The sequence below is a fragment of the Pinus tabuliformis genome, chromosome 8, assembly GCF_031772625.1.
Source record: "Pinus tabuliformis cultivar Carrire ecotype Pingquan chromosome 8, CPIR1, whole genome shotgun sequence".
Taxonomy (NCBI): Eukaryota; Viridiplantae; Streptophyta; class Pinopsida; order Pinales; family Pinaceae; genus Pinus; species Pinus tabuliformis.
In genome coordinates, this window is record NC_142294.1 from 1235968470 (window position 1) to 1235986656 (window position 18187).

Below are 18187 nucleotides of genomic sequence, written 5' to 3' on the forward strand. Positions count from 1 at the left end.
ATATATATATATATCGAATCTCATAAGAATCACATCTCATAAAAATTAATGGAATGAAATATTACATGGGCACTTTTCAAATTACATAAGTCTTTTTTGAAAATAATACTATGCACTTCTCATTTAAAATACAAGTGTGCATTTTATACAATACAACGTGAAATGTTTCGCTCAAACCTTGAACCTTCGGCGATATGCACATTTCGATGTGCTTCATGCAACCAACGGGCTTCACCGTACCTTACTGCTGCCGTCGTTTACGAAGGAACTGGACATTACGAAATTTTGCTACCTAAATGCTATGTGTGTTGAATAGAACCTGCGTTAGTGCGGAAGCGTGAGTAATTGAACTAACACTGATTGTTTTCTTTCTCATCTACGTTAGTAACGCTAAACCATTCTCCAAGACCTCTGGGTTGCATTAATACGCTGTCTTCAATGATATAGGGTGCTTTAATAGGTTGTTCTCAATGATGTATGTGCGTTGATACGTAATTTTTTTTTTTTTTTTTTTATTTTTTTTTTTTTTTTTTTTTTTTTTTTTGAAAAAAATGACTTTGAATTGAACCTTTTTTAATCAGTTTCACCTTCGCATTAGCTGGCTTAGCTGTAGCTGGCTTTTTATTTTTTTCGCTGTTTCTTCGGAGGCTTCTTCAAACTTCTGCTACTCTCTCAAAGAGTCTTACGTTCTCTCTCTGCTTCTCTTACAATGCTCTGTCAAAAAGTCTTATGCCGACTCGCCTATTCTCTCTACTTCTCTCTTCGGTCAGGTTGTTGCTCACTGAACGAGTCTTATGCACACTGTTCTCATCTTTGCTACTCTGTCAAAGAGTCTTACCCAGTCTAAGCTCCAATACTATGATAAAAATTGAAGGGAATGAAATGATGGAGTAGAGGACTTGCTCTTCTCAGTATTACAAATCACTTAAATAAGATTACATTGGAAACGTCAGTAATAAGTGACTGGAGTTAAATTCGACTAAACTAAACTTAATTGAAACTGTACTAGGACACATGGAGCGCAGTTTTTGACACCAAACTAGTGATTAGGATTAGATTCTCCAACACTAATCTCATCCCAACTTCCTTTCCTATCTATTCAGTCCATCTCAATAGATATCTAAATAACACATTTTCTAATGATATGTTTAAGCGTGGCCGTTGTTCTGCTTCAATGCAGGCTTATGGGCAGTTCAACAACCCCAAACCACCAGAATTACCATACCATCTCAGTTTAAAGCTTCAAAGGAAGAAATTCACAGGAATTTTCCATGTGCTCAGTTTCTTTTGCAGGTTATAAAGAGTAAATACTTCTTCTTTGCGGGTTATAGAGAGTAAATACTTCTTCAATACAGTGGTTTGTGTAAACTTGAGTCAATAATGAAAACCCATGGTTCTGACTAATAAAACTTAACAAGGATGTTTTTAGACACCACTTCTCTTTTTCTTTAGTGATCCTAGCATTTTGGCTAAGCTGTCGAGTCACCTGGTATCATTTCCATATATTTACTACGGGTTGTACGCTATGTCAATACATATCCGACTACCCAATTACTTGCATGTGAAGGTTTTTATGTTTGTTTTATATTAATAAGAATTGCGTCACGTGACTACTTGAACTATTTCATGTTTGGTATCATGAGTTTTGAACGCTACGCTAATACAAACCAGAACTCAGAACGCTTTATGATTGCAATATTCATGTGCTCTATCAAAATAATAATAATAATAATAATTTTTGTAGGTCAGGAAGCGGTAAAGCTAGAAGTGAAAATAATACTAGATAATATTCACGGGGCCTACTCACTTCTCAGGCCATTAACTCGAGCTTATGGATAGACTTGGTCTCTTAGACTCTTGAATGAGACAATAATCGTTTGAATACAATAAGGTCTAGAAACATCAAGCTTATTCTCCAATGAGCAATGTTCCTCTTCAACTTGGAAGCAAAGTCGGTACAGGAAACTATATTGTAACCGCAGGGTTTGGCACACCACCAAAGAATTTGTTGTTGATAATTGACACGGGCAACGATGTGACATGGATACAATGCAACCCTTGTTCAGATTGTTATTCACAGGTAGATACCTTATTCGATCCCCAACAGTCATCTTCTTACAAACACTTACCCTATGATTCAGCTACCTGTACTGAATTGAGCACTTCAAAAGGCAATCGGGACCCCTGCAGTGCTAGGGGTTGCGTTTATGAAGTGGACTACGAGGATGGATCAAGAACCCAGGGAGATTTCAGCGAGGAGACCTTCACTCTTGTTATACAAATTTATGTGGGTTAAGGAGCTAAGAAATAGGTTGGGACAAAGTAGGCAAAGTCAACTTCAGTTGCGGTAAGGTAAATCTTAGGTTGCGGCGAGGATATCGCAACCACACAGGACTTAATTAAAACATAAATTTTACGCAAAAAAAACAAAGTAAAACAAAGGAAGTTGTCGTAATATGTTAAAACATAAAGAAATACATTCGAGTGATAAATGGAGGCTGCAACTCCAAGTGAAAAACACAACAAACTTACTGCAATTTATGCATCACTCGGGTTGCGGAGTAAACTTATGTAAAACTCCATAAAACTAGTTTTCACGCGCCCACCAATATTTCCTCTATGGTTTTCTTCTCACTACCTCAAAGACTCTCGCTTTGTAACTTGCTCCAACATCATAAATGACTTTTATATCCATATTTATCTTAACATACAAATTTGGCATTAATTACATGAAAGAGAAAATATTTAATACGCAACATGGGCAATTTTACATAGGAAATGATTTTTTGAACAAGCAGGTGTTGTGGAGAGTGGGCAACACTCACGGAGCAAATGTTTGCCCATATCTATTTACTAAAATTTATTAAATTCCTGAAGTCCTCTAGTGCGTTGCGGAATGGTAAGGGTTGTACTTCTGCTCTGACTTCAGCCCTTTTGCCCGCAAACAAAATCACAACCATGGAGTGGTTGACTCGGCAAGCATGGTTTTGGTCAGTTTGTTTAAGGCGGTGGTTGGGATTATTATTTCCAACACGCCCTCTTAATCGCAACTGTCGCCATTGACAACTCCCAAACTGTCTCTAAGATAAATGAAACTTTCATGTGCAAATGGCTTTGTGAAACTATCAATCCAACATGTGACGTGCCCATATCTATTTACTAAAATTTATTAAATTCCTGAAGTCCTCTAGTGCGTTGCGGAATGGTAAGGGTTGTACTTCTGCTCTGACTTCAGCCCTTTTGCCCGCAAACAAAATCACAACCATGGAGTGGTTTACTCGGCAAGCATGGTTTTGGTCAGTTTGTTTAAGGCGGTGATTGGGATTATTATTTCCAACATGCCCTCTTAATCGCAACTATCGCCATTGACAACTCCCAAACTGTCTCTAAGATAAACGAAACTTTCATGTGCAAATGGATTTGTGAAACTATCAACAAATTGTTCATGTGACCTGAAGTGCTGCAACACAACTTCATCATTGTTAATCAACTCTATGATAAAATGATATTTAGCATCAATATGCTTGGTCCTCTTGTGAAAAACCAAATTCTTTGACAATGCAATTGCGATGTGTTGTCACAGAAAATAGTTGTTGTTCCCTCTTGGTCATGGCAAAGATCCCTCAACATCCTTCTCATCCAAACTGCCTGACATGCTGTTACTATTGCAATCATATATTCATCTTATGTTGTTGACAGTGACACTATTGGTTGCTCCTTGGAGGCCCATGAAATGGCTCCATAACCCAAATGAAAAAGATATCATGACGTGCTCTTTCTGTCATTGACACTTCCTGCCCAATCATTGTCGGTGTAACCAACCAACCTTAAATGTTCCATTGTGATGTACAAAATGCCATATTGTTTTGTCCCATTGACATATCTTAAAATAATTTTCGTTGCTTGCCAATGTGTCTCCTTGGGTGTCTCCATGAACCTTGACACCAAACTCACTGAATATATTATATTCGGCCTGGTGGCGGTCAAATACATCAAGCTGCGTATCATGCTTTTGTATAATGTTGGATTGACATTGCTGCTGCAATCTTATTTGCTCAAATTCAACCCCATGATAGTTGAAGTTGGTGCGGGCTTGCTATTCTACATATTAAACCTCTCCAAAATGTATGCCACATACTTTGCTTGAGAAATAAAAAAGTCATTTTCTTTTTGCTTCACTTCTATGCCCAAAAAACATCTTAGCAACCCCAAGTCAATGATTTCAAATTCATTCTTCATGACTTGTTTGAAATCAACAATGGGGAAATCATCATTGCCTATAAAAATCAAATCATCTACATATAAGATGACAATAAGAATATTACCATCGCTCTCTTTGATATAGTGGGTTCATCGTCACATTTGTCAAAACCATTGACCAACAAATAAGCATCTATCCTATTGTACCATGCACGTGGTGCTTGCTTCAGCCCATAAAGAGCTTTCCTCATCTGATACACTTTGTCTTCTTTGCCTTCTACCTCATAACCAGACGATTGCATAACATACACTTCCTCTTTCAGCACTCCATTTAAGAATGTTGAATTTACGTCCATTTGATACACTTTCCATTTATGTTGTGTGGTAATCACCATAGCTATACACAATGTCTCCATCCTCACGACTGGCACAAACGTCTCCACATAATCTCTTCCATGCTACTGCCTGTATCCTTTGACAACTAGCCTTGCTTTGTGCCTTTCAATCTTTTCCTCAACATTGCTCTTGGTCTTATAGACCCACTTCACTCTAATGACTTGTTTTCCTTGCGGCAAGTCCACTAATTCCCATGTGTCGTTCCTTTCTATTGCTTCTATTTCTTCCTCCACTACCGCAACTCATTTTTCTTCTTTAACTGCATCTTCAAAATGGATTGGGTCATCTACATGACAAAACAAAATAAATAATGAATTCAGACCAGAGCTACTATCAACCTCATCTTGCTCATAAATTTCATTTAAACTTATGAATTTTGGTCTTCTTGTGCTTGTTGAAGATGGGCTTGACATGTCACTTGGTGTTGCACTTTGCAGCGTGCTTGGAGAAGCACTTGCTTGACTACGTGATGTTGTCCTATTATTTGTTGATGGTGTTCCTTATTGCCTTCTTTTTTGCACTTGAATAGGAGTATAGGGAGTCACTGTTGAGGAATTACTTGCTATTGTCAATTCCTCTATGTCTTCATGTGGTATACAGGCTTTCACATTGACTTTCTTCTCTAAACTTCCATCCCATGCTTCCTCTTCTATGAACTGCACATCTTTTTTGATTATGACTTTCTTGGTTAATGGATTGTAGAGTTTGTATGCATAGGATTCATCACTATATCCAACAAATATACATTTCTCCCCCTTGTTGTCCAACTTCTTCCTAAACTCGTCTAGGACATGTGCATATGCCACACAACCAAAAACTCTCATGTGAGTAACACTATACTTTCTTCCACTCCATGCCTCTTCAAGAACTATATTTTGGATGCTTTTAGTTGGACACCTATTCAAGATATATGTTGCACATGTGACAGCTTCAGCCCAATAATCATTTCGCAAATGTTTTTCTTTCAACATACTCCTTGCCATTTCCATAATGGTCCTATTCTTTGTTTCTGCCACACCATTTTGTTAAGGTGTATATCTTGTGTTAACTTGCTTGTGAATTCCATGCTCCCTTCAAAATTGAAGGAAGTCATTTGAGATGTATTCGCCACCTCTATCAGTCTCGAGGACTTTGATGTAGTGTCCACTTTGCTTCTCAACAAGAGCCTTGTACTTCCGAAAGCACTCAAACACTTCACTTTTCTATTTTAGGAGATAGACCCATGTCTTCCTTATGTATTCATCTATGAAGGTCAATAAATAGTGACTGCCACCAATTGATGGTGTTTGCATTGATCCACATAAATCTGAGTGGACAATCTCAAAAGGTGCTTTTTCCCTTATTGACTTTCCTTTTGGAAATGTCTCTATGTTTCTTGCCCAAAATACATCCTTCACCTACGTTGTTTAGTTTTTCTATGAGTGGCAAACCCTTCACCATGCCTTTCCTATGCAGCAAATTCAAACCTCCAAAGTTGAGATGTCCAAATATCAAATGCCATAACGCGTTTTCATCTTTGACCTCTGCTTGATAGTTCACTTGTGTGACAACTGCCTCTTTTCTTCCATCCTCTTATGATTTCATTGATAGTTGTGTTTGTGCACCTTCTTCCTTCAAATCTGATCTTATCTTTAGGGGAACCATTATATTGTTTTTCATATGAACCTTTGCAATTAGTTGTCTTCTTGGAGGCCTATCCAAAATTGTGCACACATCATTTTTTAAAAAGACAATGTAGCCCTTTTGCATGAGTTGTCTAATGCTTATGAGGTTATGCTTTAAACCAGGGACAAACTAAACATCTAAGACGTACTTCTTCTCCCCCTTCCTTGTTAAGATATTAACTCTTCCTTTTCGCATGACAGAGACTTTGCTATCAGTCCCAAATGTCACTTCAGATTTCACACTTTCATCTAGATTTGAAAACATTTATATGTTTCCTGACATGTGTTTGTTGCACTCTGAATCTAGATACCATATATCACTTTGTTTTTCTTGTGCTACATTACAAGCTAAAAACATGTGATCATGGTTCTGATTTTCTTTCGTGAAATTTACACTTGGTTTGTTACTAATGTCATATTTCTTCCTTCTACATTCATTTGCATAATGACCACACTTATTACAGTAATGACATTGAACTTGAGATATATCATACCTCTTTCCTTGTGCTTGATTTTGTCTTGGGCCTTGACTTGGATTTTGATTGCTGCCCCTTCCACTTGAGCTTGAAGGGCTGCTTCTTCCACCTCTGTGTGGGTTTTTTCTTCTTCCTCTAGCATATGATCTTCCTCTACCTCTACCTTGATGAAAGGAAACTTGTGTCTTGAAGGCATGCTCCAATGAGGAGCTTGTTGCTCTATTCAGTCTATGTTAATGAGAAACCAGTGATGCATGAAGCTCATCCACTGAGAACTGTGAGAGATCCTTTGTCTCTTCTATGGCCACAACAATGGCATCAAACCTTGCTAGCAAAATTCTCAAAATTGTCTCAACTATTCTCGTTTCTTCAAGTGTCTCACCATGAGACATGGCTTGAGTAACCAACCCAATTACATGTGTAAAAAATGAGTCTACATTGTTAGACTCTTTCATGTGTTTCAAAATCTCTTCTCAACATTTGCAGTTTTGCTGTCTTGACTTTTTCCATGCCTTGGTAGGTTGTCTAGAGGGTGTCCCATGTTTTCTTGGACTTTGTTGCTGCTACAACCCTTGGGAAAATACTTTCATGAATTGCTTGGAAAATATAGAACAAAGATTTTGAATCCTTCTCCCTGTTGTCCCTTAACAAATCTCTTTGTGCTTGAGACAAGACATTGCATGCTGTAGCATTTGCTGGTTCTGGAAAACCATTCTCCACCAAATCCCAAATGTCCTGAGAAGAAAACAGGGCCTTCACTTTTATAGACCAATAATCATAATTTTTCCATTAAATTGAGGTATCTGAGGATTATTCAAGCTTGTGCTTGATGTTGTCATTTCTGAGTGTAAATAAAACTTTCTACCTACTGGTAAATTCGCTCCAAAGGAGAAAACAATATGCCCTCAAAACAATTTTATTTTTCTAGTAAAAGCACTTGTTTTTATACTAACAATATTTAACCTACTTTGATACCATGTTAGAAAAATTTACATGGGTTAAGGGGCTCAGAAATAAGTTGCAACAAAGTAGGCGAAGTAGGAAAAGTCAACTTCAGTTGCAGCAAGGTAAATATTAGGTTACCCGAGGATATCACAACCATATAGGGATTTAATTAAAACATAAATTTTATGCACAACAAAACGGAGTAAAACAAAGGAGGTTGTTGTCAATCTACTTGCAAAGGATTAATGCCATAATGCAACTAGCCACATTTTATATTATATGTTAAAACATAAAGAAATACATGTTGGAAATAATAGTGAGAGGGGGAGTGAATTAGTATTTACAAATCAATAACTTTTTTATTTCCATAATCATATTTATATGTGCTACTTCAGTAAAGGGAACTCACGTGTGCACGCAAGTGTTCTTAAGGAAACCAACGTATATCCAGTGAACTTATGATTTAGTTAATTCATCATATGTTCATAATTAATCAGTGCATCAGTACTTTATTAAACATTAAATAGTAACCATGTGCAGTAATAACATAATGAACCATCACACATAAGCAACACACATGAACAATAAGATTTAAAGTGGAAACCCAATGTGGGTGAAAACCAATTGTTGTTGTTGTCTTTGTCTTATTTTAATAATAAGAAAATATGTTTACAATCTTGTACTGGTGCAGACTCATATCAATACGGTGGCACCCACCTGCAGAAGGATACGACCTTCTCTCATTTTACAGATTCTACTAGAAGGGAGCCACAACCCCCTAGCTCTTGTACTAGCTGATCTGTTTACCAGTACGTAGGCTCCGACCTATAGAAGGCTCCAACCTTCACTCGTTTTCCAGATGCTACTAGAAGGGAGCTCCAACCCCCTACCTCTTGTACTATCCAATATGTTTACCAGTATGTAGGCATTGGCCTAGAGAAGGCTACAACCTTCTCTCTTCCTCCAGGGAACACGTTTCATAAATTTTCAGACTAAATACTCCTAGAACACAACACCACAATCTGAAGGCCATGTTTCATCCAATTTTCATACTGGACCCATCAACAACATTGAAGCTCAAAATCATAACTGCAATACAACCATCAAGTACATCTGAAACTCAATCATCACTCTCTAAATCAACCACAGCTAAATCAATCAATCAACCCATGAATCTCTGACACAAATGAATCAAAAAATCACTGAACCTCTGACACAACTGAATCAACCATTCATTCAAACTTAATCAAATTCAACCAATCAACTGGAATAAAGAGATCACTATAACTAGTACACAAATCTGAACCCAAACGTTGCATCAACAACTAGAACTAACTGTAACCTCAAAAGGCATGTCTCAGAATGTATACGCTCTTTTAATTAAGAAAACTTGTATGTATACCCTACTTCCTTTTGCCCAACCTGTGTATACCTCTAAAGATACTAAATCATAAGACCTTTGTAAAAATCAGTGACATTCTAAATATCTATTGTCATATTACAGAGTTCTAAACAGATGGCAATAAAGATCACTTCTTCTCACTTATATAATCACTATATCAAATATCGAACTCCTTATTCATTCAGTTTTACATTCGGATCTAACAAGATTTCATTGACAGACAACAGTAAAACAAGCTTGTCTTTTGCATACACTACTTGGAAGAGCCGAACTAGCATGTATACACACTTTCACCAAAGCGAACTAGCGTACAGATCTATAAATACTTACTTCATAACTTTGTTCCACTTCCAGACTTCAGACAAACCTAGATCACGATATTTAAAGAATAAAATAGGTGTACATAATCATATCTAGCCCAATATCAGATCATTCAATAATAAGTCATTTCAGGTCTCATGATCTCGATCCATCATCCATCATCAACCACATATGTGCATCCTTAGTTTAGATCAAGTAAAGCATTAGAAGCCCATAACCTACATATATGATCTAACACTTCATAAGATATTCAATACTTGCCCACCTTGGCCTAATGATCTTCTCATATTTATATAGTTTTAGGCCTTTCTCAATATCTTGGACCAAAGCCACTTATGACCAATTACCTTGGATCAATACCTTGGACCAAAATACCTTGGACTAAATACATCGAACCAAAAACTTGGTTTTCCAACATGTATGTGCTTTTCCTCCTGTGAAAGTGTGTGTATACATATACGCTCCTTTTGTTCTATTAACCCACGTGTATACGCTGCTTCGACAAGGTGAACCACTGTATACTTCTTAAACTACTCTCTTTATTCAATCTCTGGAGTCTGATCTGTAATCTGTTTCTGTTAACCTGCTACACTGTGAATTGTCATCTGAGTGAGTTTCCATCAAGGACAACACCTGTATCATAATGCCATTGTACATTACGTCTGAATTGATTCCTTTGAACTACCCTGCATTTTGTTACATATGTAAACACAACTGTCATGCATTCTGTCACATCTGATATCTCTTCTGTAGATTCATCTAGTTACCATATACAAGTGAGTTGTTCTACTACAAGTGGGTTGCCATCAAGTACAACACATGCATCATAATGCCAACAATCTCCCCCTTTGGACTTGATGGAAACCATGTTGGTGTTGATTACTGCAAGTGGTAGAAATTGTTAGAGATAAAAACCAACACCAATATACTCTCCCCCTTTGACATCAAGGGCAAAGGGCAGACCAAGATATTCTCCCCCTTTGATATCAAAGGAAAAGGGTTGAACAAAGTGAAGGATTTCATATCTGAATAGCTGAATATAAACATTGATCATGCTCCCCCTAGGCATATGTTGAATTCCCTTATTGAACTCCCCCTTTATACATGTTGTGATACACTAAGCCGTCCATGCTCCCCCTGAGCACACACAGAGTCTGCAAAAATATTTTCCAAAGCCTTACATGACTCTATAACTCAACCATGTGAGTTTGAACTTCCTATCACCAATGACTCATACATACATCAATCTCCCAACCAAGTGGAGATATACCAAATTTTACTCATCTACCCAACCAAGTGTAGATATACCAAATGTTTATACATGACTCAAATATAACAATTATTACATCATCCTTCCCATGCATAGTGGGGGTACAAATTACATCATATGACCAAAAATGACTCATTAAAAGACTATGACAGACAGAGACATATTATTACATCATGGGCATTTATACGACCTTTACATCAAATGATATACATGACATTTTTAACAAAGACCAAAGACCTAAACAAGACCATGATAGTCATCAATAGCTATCATACACCATATATGATTTGCACTGTAAGCATCTGTCAGCAACATCCAGACTAACAACCTGTATATGTCCATCATCAGTTCCCAATATATGTCAATTTAAATATCGTCAACTTGTGACAAAGTATGCCGCATATAGATATCAACTCATCCTTTTGATCTCATCAAGATCAACTTTCTCTGTTTCCTTAGTATAAAGAGCCTTATCACAACCTTCCATGAATCAACTAAGAATATGTCATATCTTCAAGTAGTAACACAAAATCATATCATATGTATGTGAAAACACCATAGTCATCATCTATGATCATAACATTGTCATCAAGAACTGAATAATCTTTCCACAATAACCTTCAATATATCAACCATGTATCATCACTATGGAACATTCCACATTTGATAAGCATCCACCATGATAATCAACATATGTGATTATCAAACCTATCATCATAAAGTAAGAATTCATCATCATTATGTGACTAAGTAAGCCATGTCTCTGAATATCCATGTCTTCATGAGACCTGTGATAACACCATTCTCTTGGCTAACCAACAATATTTATCAATATGTGACTTAAGTAATCATCCATGTATCCAACATAATGTGTATCCATCAAAGAGATAGCAATATGTATCTAGCAAACCATGATCTCATGGTCATTTCTCAAGCTTTCTTGATACCATCAACAACAACAATCCTCAACCATGTGAGAGCCAAGAACTATAGGAATCTTGCATCATAACTGCACCATATGAACTTTATGCCTCTTTGAAAGAATGATGACACCAGCATAAAAGAAATGAGTGGCTCATCATCAAATAATGAAGTTGTGTACTCAAGCTTTGTACTTCTCCTTGTCCTTATGAAGATCACTATGTAAGAAACATATCAAAAATTCATCCACAATCATCCATAAATTTGATCTGAATAACAACTATGTAACCCCAAGAAATACAAGTATCATCTGAGAGTTCATCATGGGAAACTCATAACTGTAACATAGCATGATGTATCATTTAAACAATTTAGCCACATAAGCATCATCACCATTGATAAAAATCATTTGGTACCAAATACTTCTAAACATAATGCCAAAAATGCATTATTAGAAGCATCGCATATTCTCCCTCTGAACCTGTGCCACATGTTCACTGTCATATCTGATCATTGCATATATCATTAAGAAATATCAAGGCATCATCATGAATCAGATATACATCAAGTTATCAACAACTTATGAGGATCAAAAGAACTTCTAAATAACATCCACATACTGTAGACATCAATCATCAAGACAGAAAAGATAATTGATAATTGTCTAAACCATATCAAATCATTTTTCTGAGTTTGTCCCACTTCTTCTTCATCAAACCAACATATATGCAACTATGCAACTTCAAACTTGCATATATACGTGATTTGTCTTCATGAAAATTGCGTATGAGATTTAGAACACTGAAGTTTCACATTATTAGCTCCCCCTGAGTCTGTTATGTCTGTACACTATGCTATGCCACATATTTCTAACTGTGCTTCCTTATTCTTCCATATCTTTGAGTGTGATGATGTTTTCTCCTTTTGTTATGGTGCCCAAAATTTTTTCTTGCATTCCTTTGCTATATTTCTGAACTTGTTACATGCATAAAATCTTACATGTTTTATATTCCTTCTATAGTAGTCAATGAATTTGTGACAAAACATATTGCAAGAAAAACAATATCCCTTAAAGTACCTGGAAGCTGATGATCTTTCTGTGTGATGGTCTTGAACCATTCCACTTCTGCATCTCGCTGCAACATGTCCAAAATTATTACATGCAAAACATTCAACGTTATTCATCAGAGGAAAGAACCGATTATCGCTTCCATGGTTTGGAGTAAATGATTTTCTTTGAAGACTTTCTTTCCTTGGTTGTTGATGGGGTTGACCTCTTATCTCCTTGTTGAGCATTTCAGATTTTGCACTAGATTTCTTTGCTTCAGTTTGTGAGCTAGATTCTTCTTTAACAGCTTCATGAAAACCAAGACCATATTTGATGGTAGGAGGCCTTTGACTACTAAGAATATCATCCAAAATCTTAGTATTATCTTGAAATCATAAAAGTTTATCGTTTTCTTCTAATTTACCTTTTAGGATATTTACCTCAACCTGATATTGCTCTTCCTTTTCAAGATACTGCTTCTTCATGATTTCTTCAAATTTTCTTCCTTTTTCCACTTGTTGTCTTAATTTGAGAACTTAGTTTTCTTGTTCTTCAAATGCTTGGAGTAGTTCTTCATTTTGCTTATTTGATTTTTCAAGATCTTCTTTTAGAGACAAGATCTTAGCTTCAAGACTTTCATAGTAACTGGATAATCTTTAAGTCTCTTGACTGTTGTACTCTTTTCACTTACTTCATTTCGTAATGATGTCACTTCATCGTGTATCTTTTGAAATTGATCTTCCTTTTCCTTGTACTGCTTCCTTACCTTGTTTGCTTCCTCCAACTGATATTTTAATCTGGTAACTTCTTCTTTTTAGGAACATTCCCTTTTATCAATTAGATCTTTTTGATCTCAAATTATATCTGTGAGAATTTTAAATTCTGCCTCTATTTGATTTCTTTCTCTTTCACCCATAAGAGCAAATTCAGTTGTTTCACTATCACTTTCATTATCTTCAAATGAACAGAGAAATGTATCACCAGAGGACAACAAATTCATACCTGATAGTTCTTTTGCTTGTTCATCTTCATTCCGAGGTGATTCTAAATCTGAAGAGTTGCTTCCACATAATCCCCAATCATATCTCCCACCGTCACATTTCCTTTGAGATGCATTCTTCTTTCCAGGTGCTTTCTTCTTTAACTTCTTTCCCATTGTTTCTATGGATCTCGTTCAAGTGATCAAGCTTCTACCAAAGGACCTGCTCTGATACCAATTGTTGGAAATAATACTAAGAGGGGGGTGAATCAATATTTACAAATCAATAACTTTTTTATTTCCATAATCAGATTTATATGCGTTACTTCAGTAAAGGGAACTTGCGTTTGCATGCAATTATTCTTAAGGCAACCAACGTATATCCAGTGAACTTATGATTCAGTTAATTCATCATATGTTGATCTTTAATTAGTGCGGCAGTACTTTATTAAAAATTAAATAGTAACCATGTGCAGTAATAACATAATGAACCATCACACATAAGCAACACACATGAACACCAAGATTTAAGGTGGAAACCCAATGTGGGTGAAAACCACCTGCTATTGTCATTTCTATCTTGTTTTAATAATAAGAAAATCTGTTTACAATCTTGTACTGGTGTAGACTCATACCAGTACGCAGGAACCCACCTGTAGAAGGCTACAACCTTCTCTTGTTTTCCAGATTCTACTGGAAGGGAGATATAACCCCCTAGCTCTTGTACTAACCGATCTGTTTACTAGTACGTAGGCACTGACCTACAGAAGGCTCCAACCTTCACTTGTTTTCCAGCTGCTACTGGAAGGAAGTTCCAACCCCTTAGCTCTTATACTAGCCAATGTGTTTACCAGCACATAGGCCTCAGCCTACAGAAGGATATGACCTTCTCTCTTCCTCCAGGGACCATGTTTCATAAATTTTCAGACTGGATTCTCTTGGAACACAACACCACAATTTGAAGGCCATGTTTTATCCAATTTTCATACTAGACCCATCAACAACATTGAAGCTCAAAATCATAACTGCAATACAACCATCAAGTGCATCTGAAACTCAATCATCACTCTCTGAATCAACCACAGTTGAACCAATCAATCAACCTGTGAATCTCTAAGAAAAATAAATCAAATAATTACTGAACCTCTGACACAACTGAGTCAACTATTCCTTCAAACTTAATCAAATTCAACCAATCAATTGGAACAGAGAGATCACTGTAATCGGTACAGAAATATGAACCCAGAACACTGCATCAACAACTAGAACTAACTGTAACCTCAAAAGGCATGTCTCATAATGTATACGCTCCTTTAATGAAGCAAACATGCCTGTATACACTACTTCCTTTCGCCCAACATGTGTCTACCTATAAAGATACTGAATCATAAAACCTTTGTACCAATCAATGACATTCTGAAGATCTATTGTCGTATTACAGAGTTCTAAACAGATAACAACAAAGATCACTTCTTCTCACTTATATAATCACTCTATCAAATATCAAACTTCTTATTCATTCAGTTTTACATTCATATCTAAGAAGACTTCATTGACAGATAGTAGTAAAACAGCAACACTAATCTAATAGATCAGTCATCCTTGAACATCAAGTTTTACTTTTGCATATGCTACTTGGAAGAGTCAAACGAGTGTGTATACGCACTTTCACCAAAGCGAACCAATGTGCAGATCTGTAAATACTTACTTCATAACTTCGTTGCACCTCCAGACTTCAACCAAACCCAGACCATGATCTTTAAAGAATAAAATAGGTGTACATAATCATATCTAGCCCAATATTAGATCATTCAATAATAATTCATTTCAGGTCTCATGATCTCGATCGATCATCCATCATCAAACACATAGGTGCATCCTTAGTTCAGATCAAGTAAAGCATCAGAAGCCCATAACCTGCATATATGATCTAACACTTCAAAGATATTCAATACTTGCACACCTTGGCCTAATGATCCTCTCCTCCTTATATAGTTTTAGGCCTTTCTCAATCCCTTGGACCAAAACCACTTAGGACCAATTACCTTGGATCAATACCTTCAACCAAAATACCTTGGACTAAATACATTAGACCAAAAACTTGGTTTTCCAACATGTCCATGCTTTCCCTCCCATGAAAGTGTGTGTATACGTATACACTCCTTTTTTCCTGTTAACCCATGTGTATACGCTGCTTGGACAAGGTGAACCAACTTATACTTCTTAAACTACTCTCTTTCTTCAATCTCTGGAGTCTAATCTGTAATCCATTTATGTTAACTTGTTGCACTGTGAACTATCATCTGAGTGAGTTACCATCAAGGACAACACATGTATCACAATGCCATTGTACATTACTTCTGAACTGATTCCTTTTGAACTGCCCTACATTTTGTCACATCTGTAAACACAACAATCATGCATTCTGTCACATCTGATATCTCTTCTGTAGATTCATCTAGTTACCATATACAAGTGAGTTGTTCTGCTACAAGTGGGTTGCCATCAAGTACAACACATGCATCATAATGCCAACAATACATTCTTGTGATAAATGAATGCTGCAGCTCCAAGTGAAAAACACAAACTTACTGTGATTTAAGCATCAAATCGCATCACCGGGGTCGCAAAGTAAACTTCTATAACTTTCCCCAATATTAAAAATGACTTTTACATCCATATTTATCTTAAAATACAAATTTGACATTAGTTACATGACAGAGAAAATATTTAATACGCAACATGGACGATTTTACATAGGAAATGATTTTCTGAACTTGCAGGTGTTGTGGAATGTGGGCAACACTCATGAAGTAAATGTTTTCTCATATCTATTTACCAAAATTTATTAAATCCTTGAACTCCTCTGTTGTGTTATGGAATGGTAATGGTTGTACTTCTTCTCTGACTTCAGTCCTTTCGCCTACAAACAAAATCACAATCGTGCAGTGGTTGACTAGTCAAGCATGGTGTTTGTCAATTTGTTTAAGGCGATGGTTGGGATTATTATCTCCAACAACTCTGGGTTCTGATTTTTTCCAGAGCTTTGCCTTCGGATGCGGGCATTGCACTACAGGGATATTTAATGGGTTGGCCAAGCTTTTAGGATTGGGGCGGACTGCACCTGCCTTTCCTTCCCAGACAAAATGCAAATATGGTGGCCAATTTTCATATTCCTTTCCTGATTTAGGATCCTCCAAATCAACAGGCTCATTTAGCATCTGTTAGGGTTCGATTCCTAGCATTGTCGTTTTCACCCCTCTAGTCTCAAATTCCATATCTACATCCTATTATTTTGTGGGATTGAGCGACATAAGCGTTGGAGGCCAAAGTCTCTCGATTCTTCCTACTATTCTTGGAAGAGGAGGCATGATTGTGGACTCTAGATCATCATAACTTGGCTCGCCCCACAGGCATAAAATGCCCTGAAAACTTCGTTTCGGAGCCAAACGCAAAATCTTCCGAGCGGACATCCCTATTTGAACCTAGACACCTACTACGACCGGTCTAGCTACAGCCAGGTCAGGGTTCCAGCTATAACTTTTCATTTCCAAAACAACACGGATGTGAGTGTGAGTGCCCTCAATATTTTGATGCCCATTCAGAGTGACACATCCTAGGTGTGCCTGGCATTCACACTGACATCGCAATCAAACAGTGTTAACATTATCGGGAACTTCCAACCACCACAGATGTATGTTTGTTTTGACACGGGAGGCAGAAGAATTGGCTTCGCCTCTAGTTCCTGCACTACTTAGCACGAGTGTTCAAATTTGAACACATTGTAGCCCTTCTGAAGCCCTCTAGACATCAAAGAAGTGCTTAGTGAAATTTACCAGTCAAAATAAATTTAAATTTTGATTTTTACAAGTTCTAGAAAAAATTAAATAATATTATAAAATGTTGTATGAAAGGTTGCCTGTCATAGGACATTTCAAAAAATTCTAGTTCTCTAACTAATGTAACACTCTAATGTCTGCAGGAGGTTCTGCCAACACTCTAGAAAGTGCTATGGGACATAGTGGAGGTTTTTCATCCATTCCCAGGTCATTAGTCATAATGGAAACACTGATAGAGTTAGAAATCATGATATGAGGTTTATGTTCGCATTCGTTGATAACAGAGGTTTATTTTCACATTCATTGATAGCAAAGGAGAAGTAGCTATGTATTTGTATCCATGAATAAGGCATATTTTGAAGGTATTAGAGATTTAGAAGAAAAAAATGAGAAAAGATAAAATTAACGATGGCTGAGGTAGATTATTCTGAGCTTGTGAATCTTGCCTACATTGATCTTTCCAATCCCAACCTTATGGCTAGTGCAACACAAGTTTGCAAAGTATTTTTAACTCTCAGTTTTAATTTTCAACTTTCATTTCCTTGGCCTTTCATTCAGTTCATTGATTTATGTGGAACCGACTAAAATTATTATATATGGAACGGTTGATTGATATTTAAATAGTCATGTATAGACTCTAGAATTTTTTTATATCATCTATCATGTCATCGATGAAGATTTTTTGGACTAACTCTTTGAACAAAGTCAAAGGCTTTTTTCCCTTCC

The 18187-nt window shown here is 36.6% G+C and overlaps 1 pseudogene; it reads left to right on the top strand.

The window, feature by feature from the left end:
• Nucleotides 1-1133: 1133 nt before the first annotated feature.
• On the top strand, nucleotides 1134-17380 carry LOC149239870 (aspartyl protease family protein At5g10770-like; annotated as a pseudogene).
• Nucleotides 17381-18187: the final 807 nt, after the last annotated feature.